Here is a 16,114-nt window from a genome sequence, read left to right on the forward strand (position 1 = left end):
GAAAAAAGATTTGTAGAGACATGTCTAACTGAATTACTCATCCTGAAAGCATGTCTACTGGACAGAATTTCTCTATTATGAACACATCTTTTACCAGGTTACATTATGTGGTAGAAACCAAATTCCCATAAGCAAGAATTTCTGTGACATAGAATGTGACTCTTGTCAGAAGGCCTGATTGTATAAAAATACTGTTTTTCATTTACTGATAGTTTACATGTTATTATTGACAATTTTGGCCATGACCCAAGGAATGACAAAAAAACTGCATTGCTTTTGTTAACCCAACTCAGAGCTAAGCCCACATAAGAGATATTCAAAAAAAGTTGAATAGGATATATTCTTATATTTGATTTCATTAACAGTAAGTATATAAAAATAAAACCACATAAATCACATAAAAATAATTATAGTGGAAAACCATATGGACTGAATGAGAATATTTTGCTGTGACTTTGGGAAAATCTAATTTTGGGGGCACCTGGGTTGTTTGGTTGGTTAAGCGTCTGACTTTAACTCAGGTCATGATCTCACAGTTTGTGGGTTTTAGCCCCACGTCGGGCTCTGTGGTGACAGCTCAGAGCCTGGAGCCTGCTTCAGATTCTGTGTCTCCCTCTCTCTGCCCCTCACCCTCTCGTGCTCTGTCTCTGTCTTTCTGTCAAAAATAAACAAACATTAACAAAAGGAAAATCTAATTTTTATCAAATAATCAATCCATCAGCATTTATTTAGCACCTTCTGTAGTGAACAAAAAGCAGCATAAGATCTTGTTTGATCCAAAGGGAACTTTTAGTTCAGTTGACCTAAGTAACCTTGCATTATTATTTAACTTTTCGTGTATTTTTGTTATTCTATTTAATTGCTGAGATGAATAGGAAAAAGATGAAAGTTACATTCTATTTTTTGAGGGTAAACTTAGTTGACCTAATCAAAAGAAAATTAGTTGGAAAATTCTAGTCAAATTTAATCCGAGGATCAAGCATTTTCACGAGTAATTCAGTTGAGCCTTGAACAACACACGCATGAACTACATGGGTCCATTTATACATGAGTTTTTTTTTTTGACAAATACAGTACAGTACTATAAATGTATTTTCTCTTCCTTATGATATTCCTAACATTTTATTTTCTCTAGCTTACTTTTTTATAAGAATATAGCATACATCCAACATACAAAATATGTGCCAACTGAACAATTTATATTATTGGTAAGGCTTCCAGTCAACAGGTTACTAGTAAGTGGGATTTGGGGGAGTCAAAAGTTATACACAGGTTTTTGATCACACAAGGGGTTGGTGCCCAGAAACCCTATGTTGCACAGGAGTCAACTGTATGTATATACATGCATTTTAATTGGTTAGAGTAATAATGTTTTATTAGAAAAAGAAAGTACTTTGCATAGTACAAGCTGTTAGAACTTGCTGTTTTATATATAACTATATATGAAGACATATATTATAATATATAAGACCCATATGTAACAATATATTATAAAAAGATATATGTTGTTATACTATAAATATGTACTTATTTATAATGTATAATATACCATACACATTATGTTATTTATTATATATTATATAAGTACAACTTTTATTATAAATATATCTTATTATGATATATTGCTATATGTAAACAATAAGTTTATATATATTGTTAAATTGTTACATATATGTATATAACAGCAAATTCGTGTTTAGTAGTCTGCTACGGAAAGCAGTTTCTCTTCACTTATAACACTCTTGCAATTGCAGTATTTTTACTCTAAATTTACAGATGAAGAAACTGGGGCATCGCCTTGATAATGAGCCTATAGTCCAGTATGAGGTCTGTTTACCACTATACACACGTGTGAAATATTTAGGAGTGTTGAGAAACTTTTTGTTAGTCTCTACATCATGATTTGTAATTCAGAACCAATAATTGTCCCTTTGGGCCATGCCCATTTTTTCAGGTAATAACATTACCATCAGCTATCCTAAAGCACAATTTATATTATATTATTATTATATAGTAGATCTTCATTATTCTAGGAGCAACAGCTGTTACCCCTAAGCATAATTTCACTGTTGGTTTTCTTAATAAATCTAATGGTAAAAAAGTTTCGCTAGTGGACAAAAGTGGCTGGAAATATATGGGACCTGAAGTTTCTTCCTGGATTGGTTAAAATAATAGTGGTTAGATCATACAGTCTTTGTTATCACCACTTGATCTTCTTGTTATCATTGAAATTAACTTTTGGTTTGCTTAGTGTCTTCGTCTTTCATTTCTCTTTGGCTCAATGTAAAAAAATACAATAGAAATTTAGTTGTAATCGATTCCAACCTCCTCATTAAACGTCTTGTCTAAATATTTTAAACAATTTGTAAGTTACTCTAATTATTTCGAGATTGCTCTTAATAAAATTATTCAATTTTAATGAGCGATTTCTGCAGAGACTATTCTTTAATTATAATCCTAAGAGTGATTGTGGTAGATTGTTATTATTCTACTTTTAGGCAAAAACTATCCTCGCTATTCAAAAACACAGTCATGGATAGATGATATACTCCAAAAGCAGAAGGGCTGTATCCTCAGTGTGAATGTAGTTTCTGGCAAACAATAGCTTTTTATCAATTCACTGAATAAATATTGGACATCAGCCACTATGTGAAACAAGATACCTGGTAATCTCTGTCTCTCCTACTAAACTGTGAACTTTATGAGGCCAGGGTCTTTTTTATCTCATTCATTGCTGTGTCTAGCACCTAGGAGAGTGCTTGGCACATAAACTGCTTCTCAACAAATATCTGTTGAATAGGTGAGTGAACTCTGTGAGTAGCGCCAGCAGTCTAGTAGACGAGATAAGTGAAAAGAAACATTAACAAAATATATGAGATGAATTTTAAAATTATAGTAATTGCTCTAAATAACTGCTGACAGAGAAGAACAGAGGGAGGTGTCCTCTGAGTAATACGGTCAAGGAAGGCTTCTCCAAGAAAAGAATGTTTCATTTGGAGCTTAAAGGTCCTAGAAGACTGAGGGCGAGAATGAGCCAGCTATGGAAGAGCAGGGAAGAGCATGAGAAACAGAGGATGACCCAAGGAGAAAAGCCTGGCCTACTAACGTGGCAGAAAGAATGCTGGTTGGGTAGAATTCAGTAGTGAGGGCCAGAGAGGTTCAAAATACAGCTGAAGAAGAGGGCAGGGTCAGGTTATTCAAGGTCTCCACTTTGGAGGCCGTGAGAAAGAAGGTGGATTCTACTGTAATGGTACCAGAACACCAGAGACTATTGCTAGTTGCCAATTAATTACACATTCTCTAACTTCCTTACTGACAAAATGTTGATATTGTTGAGGGCAACAATCTGCCCAGTTATTTACAAAAAATAAAAAAAGCAAAACCCACTGTCGTTATAGCCATCCTTGCATTCAGGAGTACCACATGGTATATTGCTGCCCAACAAGATACAAGTGGAAGATGTTTCAGCGGCATTGGGAGGAGAGTTTTGCTTTCTGGTAAAAAGTGCAAAAATGACCACGTCCTTAGCTCTTCCTCTTGCCTGGAAGGCCTGTGATGCCAGAAGCTAAGCTGTCATCTTGCGATTATTAAGAGGATGCGTAACTGCAGATAAGACAGTCTTCACATCCTTGAGCTGCTGAACCAAAGGGAGAGCAACCTCCCCCACCCCTCTAACTTTAGAATTCTGAAATGTAAGAAGAGTAGCCTGATATTTTAAAGCAACTGTTATGCTTTATCTTGCTTATAATTTAATGCATTTATGATTGATATAGTGACAGGTGAACAAAAGTCACCAGTTCAATGGAACACACTGAAAATATATTAAAGAGAGAAGAATTTTTTTTTATTCTTATAATTTTATTTTTAATCTAAAAAATATTTTAATTTATTTTTTAATCTACATCCAAGTTAGTTAGCATATAGTGCAACAATGATTTCAGGAGTAGATTCCTTAATGCCCCTTACCCATTTAGCCCATCTCCCCTCCCACAACCCCTCCAGCAACCCTCTATTCTCCAAGTTTAATAGCCTCTTATGTTTTTGTCCCCCTCCTGTTTTTATATTATTTTGGGTTCCCTTCCCTTATGTTCATCTGTTTTGTCTCTTAAAGTCCTCATATCAGTGAAGTCATATGATATTTGTCTTTCTCTGACTGACTAATTTCACTTAGCATGATACCCTCTAGTTCCATCCACATAGTTTTGAATGGCAAGATTTCATTCTTTTTGATTGCCGAGTAATACTCCATTGTATATGTAAACCACATTGTCTTTATCCATTCATCCATCGATGGACATTTGAGCTCTTTCCATACTTTGGCTATTGTTGATAGTACTGCTATAAGCACTGGGGTGCATGTGCCCCTTTGAAAAGGCATACCTGTATCCCTTGGATAAATACCTAGTAGTGCAATTCCTGGGTTGTAGGGTAGTTCTATTTTTAATTTTTTGAGGAATCTCCATACTGTTTTCCAGAGTGGCTGCACTAGTTTGCATTTCCACCAGCAGTGCCAAAGAGATCCTCTTTCTCCCCATCCTCACCAATATCTGTCATTGCCTGAGTTGTTAATGTTAGCCATTCTGACAGGTGTAAGCTGGTATCTCATTGTGGTTTTGATTTGTATTTTCCTGATGATGAGTGATGTTGAGCATTTTTTCATGTGTCGGTTGGCCATCTGGATGTCTTCTTTGGAGAAGTGTCTATTCATGTCTTTTGCCCATTTCTTCACTGGATTATTTGTTTTTTGGGTGTTGAGTTTGGTAAGATCTTTATAGATTTTGGACACTAACCCTTTATCTGATACGTCGTTTGCAAATATCTTCTCCCACTCTGTCAGTTGCCTTTTAGTTTTGCTGATTGTTTCCTTCTCTGTGCAGAAACTTTTTATTTTGATGAGGTCCCAGTAGTTCATTTTTGCTTTTGTTTTCCTTGCCTCCAGAGACGTGTTGAGTAAGAAGTTGCTGTGGCCAAGGTCAAAGAGGTTTTTACCTGCTTTTTCCTCTAGGATTTTGATGGCTTCCTATCTTACGTTTAGGTCTTTAATCCATTTTGAGTTTATTTTTGTGTATGGTATAAGAAAGTGGTCCAGGTTCCTTTTTCTGCATATTGCTGTCCAGTTTTCCCAGCACCATTTGCTGAAGAGCCTGTCTTTATTCCACTGGATACTCTTTCCTGCTTTGTCAAAGATTAGTTGGCCGTACGTTTGTGGGTCCATTTCTGGATTCTCTACTCTGTTCCATTGATCTGAGTGTCTGTTTTTGTACCAGGACCATACTGTCTTGATGACTACAGCTTTGTAATACAGCTTGAAGTCTGGGAGGGTGATGCCTCCTGCTTTGGTTTGCTTTTTCAAGATTGCTTTGGCTATTCGGGGTCTTTTGTGGTTCCATACAAGTTTTAGGATTGTTTGTTCTACCTCTATGAAGAATGCTGGTGTTATTTGATAGGAATTGCATTGAATATGTAGATTGCTTTGGGTTGTGTCGACATTTTAACAATATTTGTTCTTCCTATCCAGGAGCATGGAATAGTTTTCCATTTTTTGTGTCTTCTTCAATTTGCTTCATAAGCTTTCTATAGTTTTCAGTGTATAGATTTTTCACCTCTTTGGTTATGTTTATTCCTAGGTATTTGATGGGTTTTGGTGCAATGGTAAGTGGGATGGATTCTTTGATTTCTTTTTCTGTTCTTCATTATTGGTGTATAGGAATGCAACCGATTTCTGTGCGTTGATTTTATATCCTGCCACTTTGCTGAATTCATGGATCAGTTCTAGCAGGTTTTTCATGGAATCTTTTGGGTTTTCCATATAGACTATGATGTCATCTGCAAACAGTGAGAGTTTGACATCCTCCTGGCTGATTTGGATGTCTTTTATTTCTTTGTGTTGTCTGATTGTTGAGGCTAAGACTTCCAAACCTATGTTGAATAACAGTGGTGTGAGTGGACATCCTTGTCTTGTTCCTGACCTTAAGGGGGAAAGCTCTCAGTTTTTCCCCACTGAGGATGATATTAGCATTGGATCTTTCATATATGGCTTTTATAATCTCGAGGAATGATCCTTCTATCCTTACATTCTTAAGAGTTTTTATCAAGAAAGGATGCTGTACTTTGTCAAATGTGTTTTCTGCATCTATTGAGAGGATAATGTGGTTCTTGTCCTTCCTTTTATTGATGTGATGAATCACAATATTTGTTTTGTGGATACTGAACAAGCCCTGCATCCAGGTATAAATCCCACTTGGTCGCGGTGAATAATTTGTTTAATGTATTGTCAGATCCGTTTGGCTAATATCTTGCTGACGATTTTTGCATCCATGTTCATCAGGGAAATTGGTTGGTAGTTTTCATTTTAGTGGGGTCTTTGTCTGGTTTTGGAATCAAGGTAATGCTGGCTTCATGGAAAGATTTTGGAAGTTTTCCTTCCATTTCTTCTTTTTGGAACAGCTTCAAGAGAATAGGTATTAACTCTTCTTGAAATGTTTAATAGAATTCCCCTGGAAAGCCATCTGGCCCAGGACTCTTGTTTTTTGGGAGATTTTTGATTACTAATTTGATTTCTTTACTGGTAATGGGTCTGTTCAAATTTTCTATTTCTTCCTGTTTCAGTTTTGGTAGTTTAGATATTTCTAGGAATTTTTCCATTTCTTCCAGATTGCCCATTTTATTGGCATATAATGTTCATAATAGTGTCTTACTGTTTTTATTTCTGCTGTTTTGGATGTGATCTCTCCCATTTCATTCTTGATTTATTTATTTGGGTCCTTTCCTTTTTCTTTTTGATCAAACTGGCTAAGGGTATATCAATTTTGTTAATTCTATCAAAGAACCAGCTTCTGGTTTGATTGATCTGTTTTACTGGGTTTTTTTGGTTTTTCGTTTTTTGGTTTTGATAGCATTGATTTCTGCTCTAATCTTTATAATTTCCTGTCTTCTGCTGGTTTGGGGTTTTATTTACTCTTCTTTTTCCAGAACTTTGAGGTGTAAGGTTAGGTTGTGTATCTGAGACTTTTCTTCCTTCTTTAGGAAGGCCTGGATTGCTATATACTTCCCTCTTTTGACCACCTTTGCCCCGTCCCTGAGGTTTCGGTCTGTGGTGTTATCATTTTCATTGGCTTCCATGTACTTTTCAATTTCCTCTCTAACCTCTTGGTTAGCTCATTCATTCTCCAGTAGGATGTTCTTTAGTTTTCAAGTATGTGCTATCCTTTCAAATTTTTTCTTGTGGTTGATTTTGAGTTTCATAGCATTGTGGTCTGAAAACATGCATGGTATTATCTTGATCTTTTTGTACTTGTTGAGGGCTGATTTGTGTCCCAGTATGTGATCTATTCTGGAGAACGTTCCATGTGCACTGGAGAAGAATGTGTATTCTGCTGCTTTAGGATGAAGTGTTTGGAATATATCTGTTAAGTCCATCTGGTCCAGTGTGTCATTCGAAGCCATTGTTTCCTTGTTGATTTTCTGTTTAGTTGATCTGTCTGTCTGTTGCTTTGTAAGTGCGGTGTTGAAGTCCCCTACTATTATGGTATTATTATCAGTGAGTTTCTTTATGTTTGTGATTAATTGATTTATATATTTGGGTTCTTTCACATTTGGAGCATAAATGCTTTCAATTGTTAGGTCTTCTTGGTGGACAGATCCCTTAATTATGATATAATGCCCTTCTTCATCTCTTATTACAGTCTTTATTTTGAAGTCTAGATTGTCTGATATAAGTATGGCTATTCCTGCTTTCTTTTGTCAACCATTAGCAGGATAGATGGTTCTCCATTCCCTTACTTTCAATCTGAAGGTGTCTAGGTCTAATGTGGGTCTCTTGTAAACAGCATATAGATGGATCTTGTTTTCTTATCCATTCTGTTACCCTATGTCTTTTGATTGGAGCATTTAATCCATTGATGTTTAGAGTGAATACTGAAAGATATGAGTTTATTGCCATTATGTTGCTTGTAGAGTTGGAGTTTCTGGTGGTGTTCTCTGGTCCTTTCTAGTCTTTGTTGCTGTTGATCTTTGTTTTCCCCCATCTTTTCTCCCTTCAGAGTGTCCCCCTTAAAATTTCTTGCAGGGCTGGCTTAGTGGTCACGAACTCCTTTCATTTTTGTTTGTCTGGGAAACTTTTAATCTATCTGTTTATTTTGAATGACAGCCTTGCTGGACAAAGAATTCTTGGCTGCATATTTTTCTGATTCAACACATTGCATATATCCTGCCACTCCTTTCTGGCTTGCCAAGTTTGTGTGGATAGGTCCACTGCAAACCTGATCAGTCTTCCATTGTAGATTAAGGACTTTTTTCCCTTGCTCTTTTCATTCTTCTTTCCTTGCCTGAGTATTTTGTGAATTTGGCTATGAGATGCCTTGTTGATGGTTGGTTTTTGGTGAATCTAATGGGGGTCGTCTGTGCTTCCTGGATTTCGATGTCTGTGTCTTTCCCCAGGTTAGGAAAGTTTTCCGCTATGATTTGCTCACATAACCCTTCTACCCCTTTTTCTCTCTTCATCTTCTGGGACCCCTATGATTCTGATATTGTTCCTTTTAATGAGTCACTGATTTCTCTAATTCTTAAATCGTGCTCTTTTGCCTTAGTCTCCCTCTTTTTTTTCTGCTTCATTATTCTCTGTAAGTTTGTCCTCTATATGGCTGATTGCTGTTCTGCCTCATCTATTCTTGCTGCCATGGCATCCATTCAAGATTGCAGCTCAGTTATAGCATTTTTAATATCATCCTGATTAGCTTTTACTTCTTTCATCTCTGCAGAGAGGGATTCTCATCTATTTCCTACCCCAGCTAGTATTCTTATTATCATGATTCTAAATTCTTGTTCAGGCATCTTGCTTGTATCTGTGTTAAGCCCCTGGCTGTCATTTCTTCCTGCTCTTTCCTTTGGGGTGAATTCCCTTGTTTCATCATTTTGAAGGGAGAAAAAATTGATAAGGTAAAAAAAAATTAAAATTAAAAAATAATTAAAAACAACACACACACACGAATCAAATAAATGATGCTAGATTCTAGGTGTGTTTTGGTCTGGTTATTGAAATGAGCTTGATAGATTAGAGAAAAAAAGGGGGAAAAAAAGAAAAATGTTTGAAAATTTGAGAAAATGAATACAATGAAATAGAATAAAATGAAATGATCGAAGTAAAATAGAATTTGAAAAATTTACAAAAAGGTAAGAAATATAGTAGAAAAAATTAAAGGAAAATATTTTTAATAAAAATTGAGAATAAAAATACATTTTTTCTCTTTCTGTATTCAAGAAAAAGAAATGAAAATGAAGGAAAAAAAAAGAAAATTGAATAGATGGACCAACGAACAGACCAAAATATGATTGCAATTACATTGGTTTCCCCTAGGTGTCAAACTATGAAAAGCTTTATAGTCCATAAACTAAACAGGCCGAGTGACTTATGTTCCTGAAGAGCGAGGTTGACTTAGTTGGCAGGACTTAGTGTAACAGCTCTGTTCTCCACTAGATGGCGCTGCTTAGCTTACTGAGGTGGATTGTTGTGGCACTTGTAGGTGTGTATGCACATGCACAGAAGAGGTGAAAATGGTGTCACCCAGCTACCCAGTCTCTAGTATTAGAACTCTGTGTTCTCTCCGACCAGTAATCGCACACCCGTCCTTTGTCTCTGGCTTCCGTCCACTCCCTGCTTTTACACTGTCTGTGACCAAGCCATCAGGTTGTCAGGTGGCACTACCCTCCTGAGTTTCATCTCACATGTGGCTGCGTTTCCCAACCCCTCACTTCTGAGGGACTGTGACCTGCTGAGATCTTCTGGGGGAGGGTCCCACCGAGCAGTGGTCCAGTGCCAGCTGCACCCAGGAACGTTCATGGGACCGTGCTGCTTCCAATGCCCAGAGACTGCAGCTGGGTGCCAGCCTGCGCCAGGAAAAGTTCACGTGATCGTGTGGCAGCAGCATTTCAGGGATTATGGCAAATCACAACATACATCTGGCACCAGGCTTCACCCTTAACGACCTTGTTCCAGCACCAGCGAATGTGGTTGTTCTCTGGGGTCTCCTGGGACTGGGTGGCCCCACAGCGTCTACCAAATGTCCTTCCAGCAGGGGAACTGCTTTTCCTGTGTGGCCCAATGACCCCCGGACTTCACTCTACTCCTGGGGATTCTCCCTTCTCACCAAAGCACCACCAGGTAACCAGCTGTGGAGTGTCAGACTCTGTGCTCCCCGTTTATAGAGTCTTAAAGGAATTTAAACCCTCTCATTTCTCCTTTCTCTCTTTTTTGTTCAGTCCCTGTGGCTGTTTCCACTTTTCCACTTTCTCTCCAGCTGCTTTTGGTAGGGGTGCTTTTCCTGAACTCTCCCCCGTCTCTGTCCTCTCTCCACAAGCAAAAACAGCTCCCTGCCCTCCATGCTTCTCTCTCCCCCAGTTCACCTCTCTGCACAGTGAACCTGCTGAGTTCTGTAGTTCAGGTTGTTCAGATTGTTGTGTTAATTCTCAAATCAGTTTTCTAGGTGTGCAGGATGGTTTAGTGTTGATCTGGCTGCATTTCATGGATGCGGGATGCAAAAAAAAAAACTTCCATACTGTTCTGCCATCTTGGCTCCTCAAGAGAAGAGATTTTTGATCAAGCAGCATCTTGCAAAGACAGGAAGCAACAGAAGTAAGCAACAGGTGTTTTTTAATTATAAAAAGAATGAATTAAAAGGATAATGAAATACACATTCCTGGGTCTTTGGGTTTCCTGGCTACACCTTTCTTGGCTTCAGGTTCATCAACTGTGAAATGAAAAGACTTAGACTCAATGACCTCCAAAGTTCCTTTTATTTCTATGAGGCTATGAATATAAGGATAGTTCTATTCTTTCTCTGAGCCTGGAAATTATATAAATGTAGGGACATTGATTCTTGGATGTGAAGAAGAGAGTGTATGTGGGCCCAGTTTTTTGCCATAAAATCAATGAGAGTTGAATGGAGGAATCTCTGAGAGCCAGAGAAGGTCAGGCTGAAGTTGTACAACGTGAATTATTCATGGTGTAGGGCTGTAGTGTTCTGGTCATTTTCCAAAAGTGCTCTTCAAAGAAGATCAAAATTGGAGAGGCGAACTGCATAAGGGATTTGTTGACAAACGTGGGTGTAAAACAAAAAAAATCAAAGTACAGGATGGGAGGGTATGTATACAACAAAAATGAATAAAAAGTATCAGAAATATCTACCAGTCATGTCTAAAGTTTTAAAAAAGCGAATTTTTCAACACTTGAGAACATCAAAAGTAAAAAAGTTGATTATATACTTTATAGTTCTTTATAATGCAGTAAGACCAATGAAGAAATGGTAAGTAGTACAATGTGTACAGATTTATTTAACACAAGTATATATAGTATTTAACAAAAACCCAACAGTGTTGACAAAGAGAATGTAAAAGTAATAGACTTTGGTTTTGCTTCTCTTTAATCCACTAAACAAAGTGATTTTCAAATAAGAGAGTTTTAAAACCTACATTTATAAAAAGTAATAAAATAGCAAGATCATGCAAAATATACTAAAAGCAAATTTAATCCATTTTAATTGTTCCTTTGCTAAGCGAAAGTCCATCATATAGAAGAAATCCAAGATTTTAAACATGCGATTTCAGAAACTCTTGAAACCTGAGATCATGGTAACCAGAAGTGGTTTGTTCCCCCCTGTACTGGAAATAATTAAATGTTCTAGTTTGTAAAATTACGGATTCAAACTGGAAACCTTATCAAAATCATCACACTTAACTTGGAAAATGCAAATTAGGAAACCTTAAGATCAGTACCACCCAAATCACATAATAGATTATCCCATAAATTCTGTGAAAAGAGATGGAAAATGAAGAAGGTAAGGTTAAAAACTATCACGTGCTCACTAGGAACAAGCATGGATCCTAGGAGACAGTGAAGATCATCCAAAAGACGGGGCAAGGAGGATCAGGGCGGGAAAGAGCAGTGACATAAGGTGAGTTCTGGCCCCTTGCTGAATGGATCTCCCTTAGTATGAATTGGAGATATGGTGAGTTTCAAAGACCTTCCTCACCTGGTAGGTAGGACACACTTTGAACCACAGCAGGTAGACTGTGGGATTATAGATTAACCGTTCCACTGTCTGCCCCAGAATCTTTGGCATGTGTCTCACCGACTATAGCCTCATGGGCCCAGCCCTATACAGCACTCATAAATTCAATTCCAAACTTTTTGAAGGTATCGTGTCATATCTTTAGGAGACTATTTATTTTTCTATCTAGAACACAAGTGCAGCTTGATAAAGTTCCTTGTTGTCTTCCTCGTGAACACACACGCATGCACACACACACATGGGTTGTACATACACACATATGCACATACATTCCTAATTCATCCTTTCCCTGATAGTATAGCCTTGGGAGAATCCTCCCATTTTGTGGGAACGTTAGGTCAAATGCCTAACTTCTGTAGGGGCAATCAAGCCCTTTCACTAAGGAAATGATCAAACATCCCAAGGTCAAGCGACAGCAAAGGCTGTCACTGTCTCACTTACCATTTTGGTTTCCTTTTTCCTTCTCTTTTATAGTTTCTTGTGGATGTCTCAAATTTATTGTAATGTATTTATAAGGAGATCTGTAATATCATTTCTAATATTTTTAGCAGTTTTGTATTAGAAGGACTTGTTTTCTGAAAAACTATTTCAGCATACTGCTGAAATGGCAATGTTTAATAAATTATTTAGAATTATTTTATGAAGTATAGTATACACATTATATACATGCAGTAAAGTGCATGTCATAAATGTACTACTGAGCAAAGGATCAAAAAATGAACCTAACCATGTGATGTGATCCAGGTTAATAAATGGAACATTACCAACTCTCACTTCATGCCCCTTATAACTACAACCTTTTCCCTCTACCCAAAGATTACTAGGATACTGATTTCTAATACTACAGATTTATTTTTGCATAATTTTAAATGTAATCTACTGTATAAATTATATTGTGCCTAAATTCTTTTGTTCAATATTAAGTTTAGAAGAACTATTCATTTTGTTTCATTTAGCTGTATTAATTTTCATTGTTGTTGTTTTTTAAGTTTATTTATTTTGAAAGACAGAGTGAGAGAGTGCACATATACATGAGAGGGAGGGACAGAGAGAGAGAAAATTTCAAGCAGGCTCCATGCTATCAGCACAGAGCTTCACATGGGGCTCGATCTCACGAACTGATCTCAGGAACCATGAGATCATGACCTGAGCCAAGAGTAGGATGCTTGACTGACTGAGCCACCCAGGCACCCCCCAATGCTGTTGTTTCTGTTGTATGAATATACCACAATATATTTATCAATATTACTATTGGGCATTTTTTTAAAAGTTTTTGATTATAAATAATGTTGGTATGAACATGGTTGCATGTGGCCTTTGGGTGCATATGTAAGAGTATTTCTGTTAGGAATTACCTAAGAAGAAATGTGAAAATATTGGATCATAAGATATTTCAGTGTTCGTAGATAACAGCAAACAGCTTTCTTAAATGTTTATACAAATTCACCCTATGATCAGAAGTAAAGACTTCTTCTGACTTAGTGTTTGCCAACTCTTAGGAATTCAATTAAAACATTTTTAAGTTATTTTTGGGGGGCATGTATTGGTATCAAACTGCGCTTATAATTTGCATTTCTCTGATGACTAAAGAAATTGAACAATTTTAATAAGTCTATTGGATGTTAAATATCTCTTGTGAATTTCTAATTTAAGTAGTTTGCCTATTTTTTATTAAGTTGTTTTCCTTATTTGTTGTTTAGTGATTAATTTATATGTACTTGGATAGGAGCTTCTATGGTTATATGTCTTGCAAATATCTTCTATTATGGTTATTTTTATACTTTGGATTTCATAACTTTTCATGAGCATGAATTTTCATTAATACAGTCTGATTTATCAAATTTTTCTTTATAGTTAGTGCTTTTGGGTTTAAGAACTTGGCCTATTCCTGTAGCATGGCAGTATCTTATCATTTAGATTCTAATTCTAGAAGTTTTATTATTTTACTTTTTGTAATTATATATAAAATTGACCTGAAATTGGTTTCTATGTGTGGACATTTCCTTCTTTGGTTGTTTACTAAGATTTTATTTTTGCTCTTGGCAAAAACAGATATTGAAATTCATCAAATGCTTTGTTTGCATCTGTTGAGATGATCATACTTTTTCTCCTCTATTTTCATAATATAGCAAATTACATTGTCTTCTAATATCTAACACCATTTTATTCTTGGAGTAAATCCAACCTTGGTCTTAATGTATTATTCCTATATTTTCTGGGTTTGATTTTCTAGTGTTTTGCTCAATGTTTCTGTGTATGTCAGTTTTTATATTCAGATCCTGCTGAAATTTTAAAATAAACGGAGAAATGCTCCCTCCTTTTCTTGTCTTGGGAGAGTTTTTGCAAGGGTTGAATTACTTTTTCCTAAATGTTAGTGGAATTCACTGATGAAACAATTTTGGTCCAGTTTTCTTTGAGGAAGTTGTATAATTATGGGAATAGAGGTTGGACTGTTCAGATTCTCTCTATATTTCTGTGCTAGTGTTTGTAAATTGTGTTTTCTTGAAATTTTCTCATTTTCTATAAATTTTCAAATTTGTTGGGATATATTTCCTATTGTGCTTGTTAATTTCTAAATCTATGGAGATTCTACAGTTACTTTTTGTTGATTTCTAACCTATTTCTCTGTGATCAGAGAATATAATCTACACAACTTAAATTCCGTTTACTATCCCAGAATTTGATTATGATTAATGTTCTGTGCGTATTGGAAAAGGACGGCAACTTACAAATGGATTACTATATACAATTTAGTTGCAGAGTTAGTCATGCTATTCAAATCTTTTATATCCTTACTGAAATTCCGTTTCATTGAAAATCTTCCCAAAATGACTGTTGATTTAATCATTTTCTCTCCTACTTCTGTTGGTTTTTTGCTTCTATTTTCTGAATCTTAGCTAATATGAATTTAGGTCTATTTTCTGTTCCTGTCAATTGAAACGTTCATTTTTAGGAAGTATACCCTTTATGTCCAGCAATGCCTTTCACATTCCCACCAGAAAGACCGCCCTCTGGGGTCGGTTCATCCAGGGGTGAGTGGAGAGTGCATCCAGCTTGCAGTCACCTGTCTCCATCTTACCACTGCACGTTTCCCCACTTATTCCTGCCTGATCTTACCTACTCTTGCTGATAAAACTCTTCTCAGTTTTCTTTCTTTTAAAGATATTTTGAAAAGAAATCCTTCCTATATACCTTAAAAAATCACATCCTATATCTTGTTTATGGTTATGTGCTCAAAAATATTATTTGCACTTTAATAGATTAAATTTTTATCTTCAACTTCTGTTTAAGTGAGTCTACCTTTCATATGTCGACAGGTAATCAATCTACCCATTCTCTTTCCAAATAACTATACATTTTGAGTTAAAATATTTCAAATGTTTTTAATGTTTATTTCTTTATTTTCAGAGACAGAGAGAAAGAGAGAGAGTGAGTGAGAGAGAGAGGGGAGGGGCAGAGAGAGAGGAGAGACAGAATCCCAAGCAGGCCCCGTGCCATCAGCACGGAGCCCAAAATGGGGCTCGATCCTATGAAATCTGAGCTGAAACCAAGAATTGGATGCTTAACTGACTGAGCCACCCAGGCACCCCTAAATTAAAATATTTCAAATTAAGCATATGCATGTCCCCAGAAAAATTAACTCAGAAGGAAACTATGGACCAACGCATGATCTAAGATCACCACGTTTACTTGGTGAATTAAGCCCAATTATTGCCTTTGTACAACTAAATCAGGAACAGAATCATTACTTAAACTGAAAAATAAAACCCAGTAAACCTCGAAAACCCAAATCTTACTGCATTACCAAATACTTCTGAAGAACAGGCAATGAAACAGAGGTCACAGTAAGGCGATCATTTCCCTCCTGGTCAATGCATTTCAGAGCTTATCAAATCTTGAATACAGCATAGCCAGACCCTATTTTTAATATTTCCTAATTGTGTGGTGAGAGATGCTCCTGTAGTTTGAAATGTGTTTTCGTAGCATCTCAGAGAACTTTTTACACTTTGAGGATTTGTGAGCTCACATATTGTAAATAGGCAATTGTA

Source organism: Panthera leo, chromosome A2 (assembly GCF_018350215.1).
Source record: "Panthera leo isolate Ple1 chromosome A2, P.leo_Ple1_pat1.1, whole genome shotgun sequence".
NCBI lineage: Eukaryota > Metazoa > Chordata > Mammalia > Carnivora > Felidae > Panthera > Panthera leo.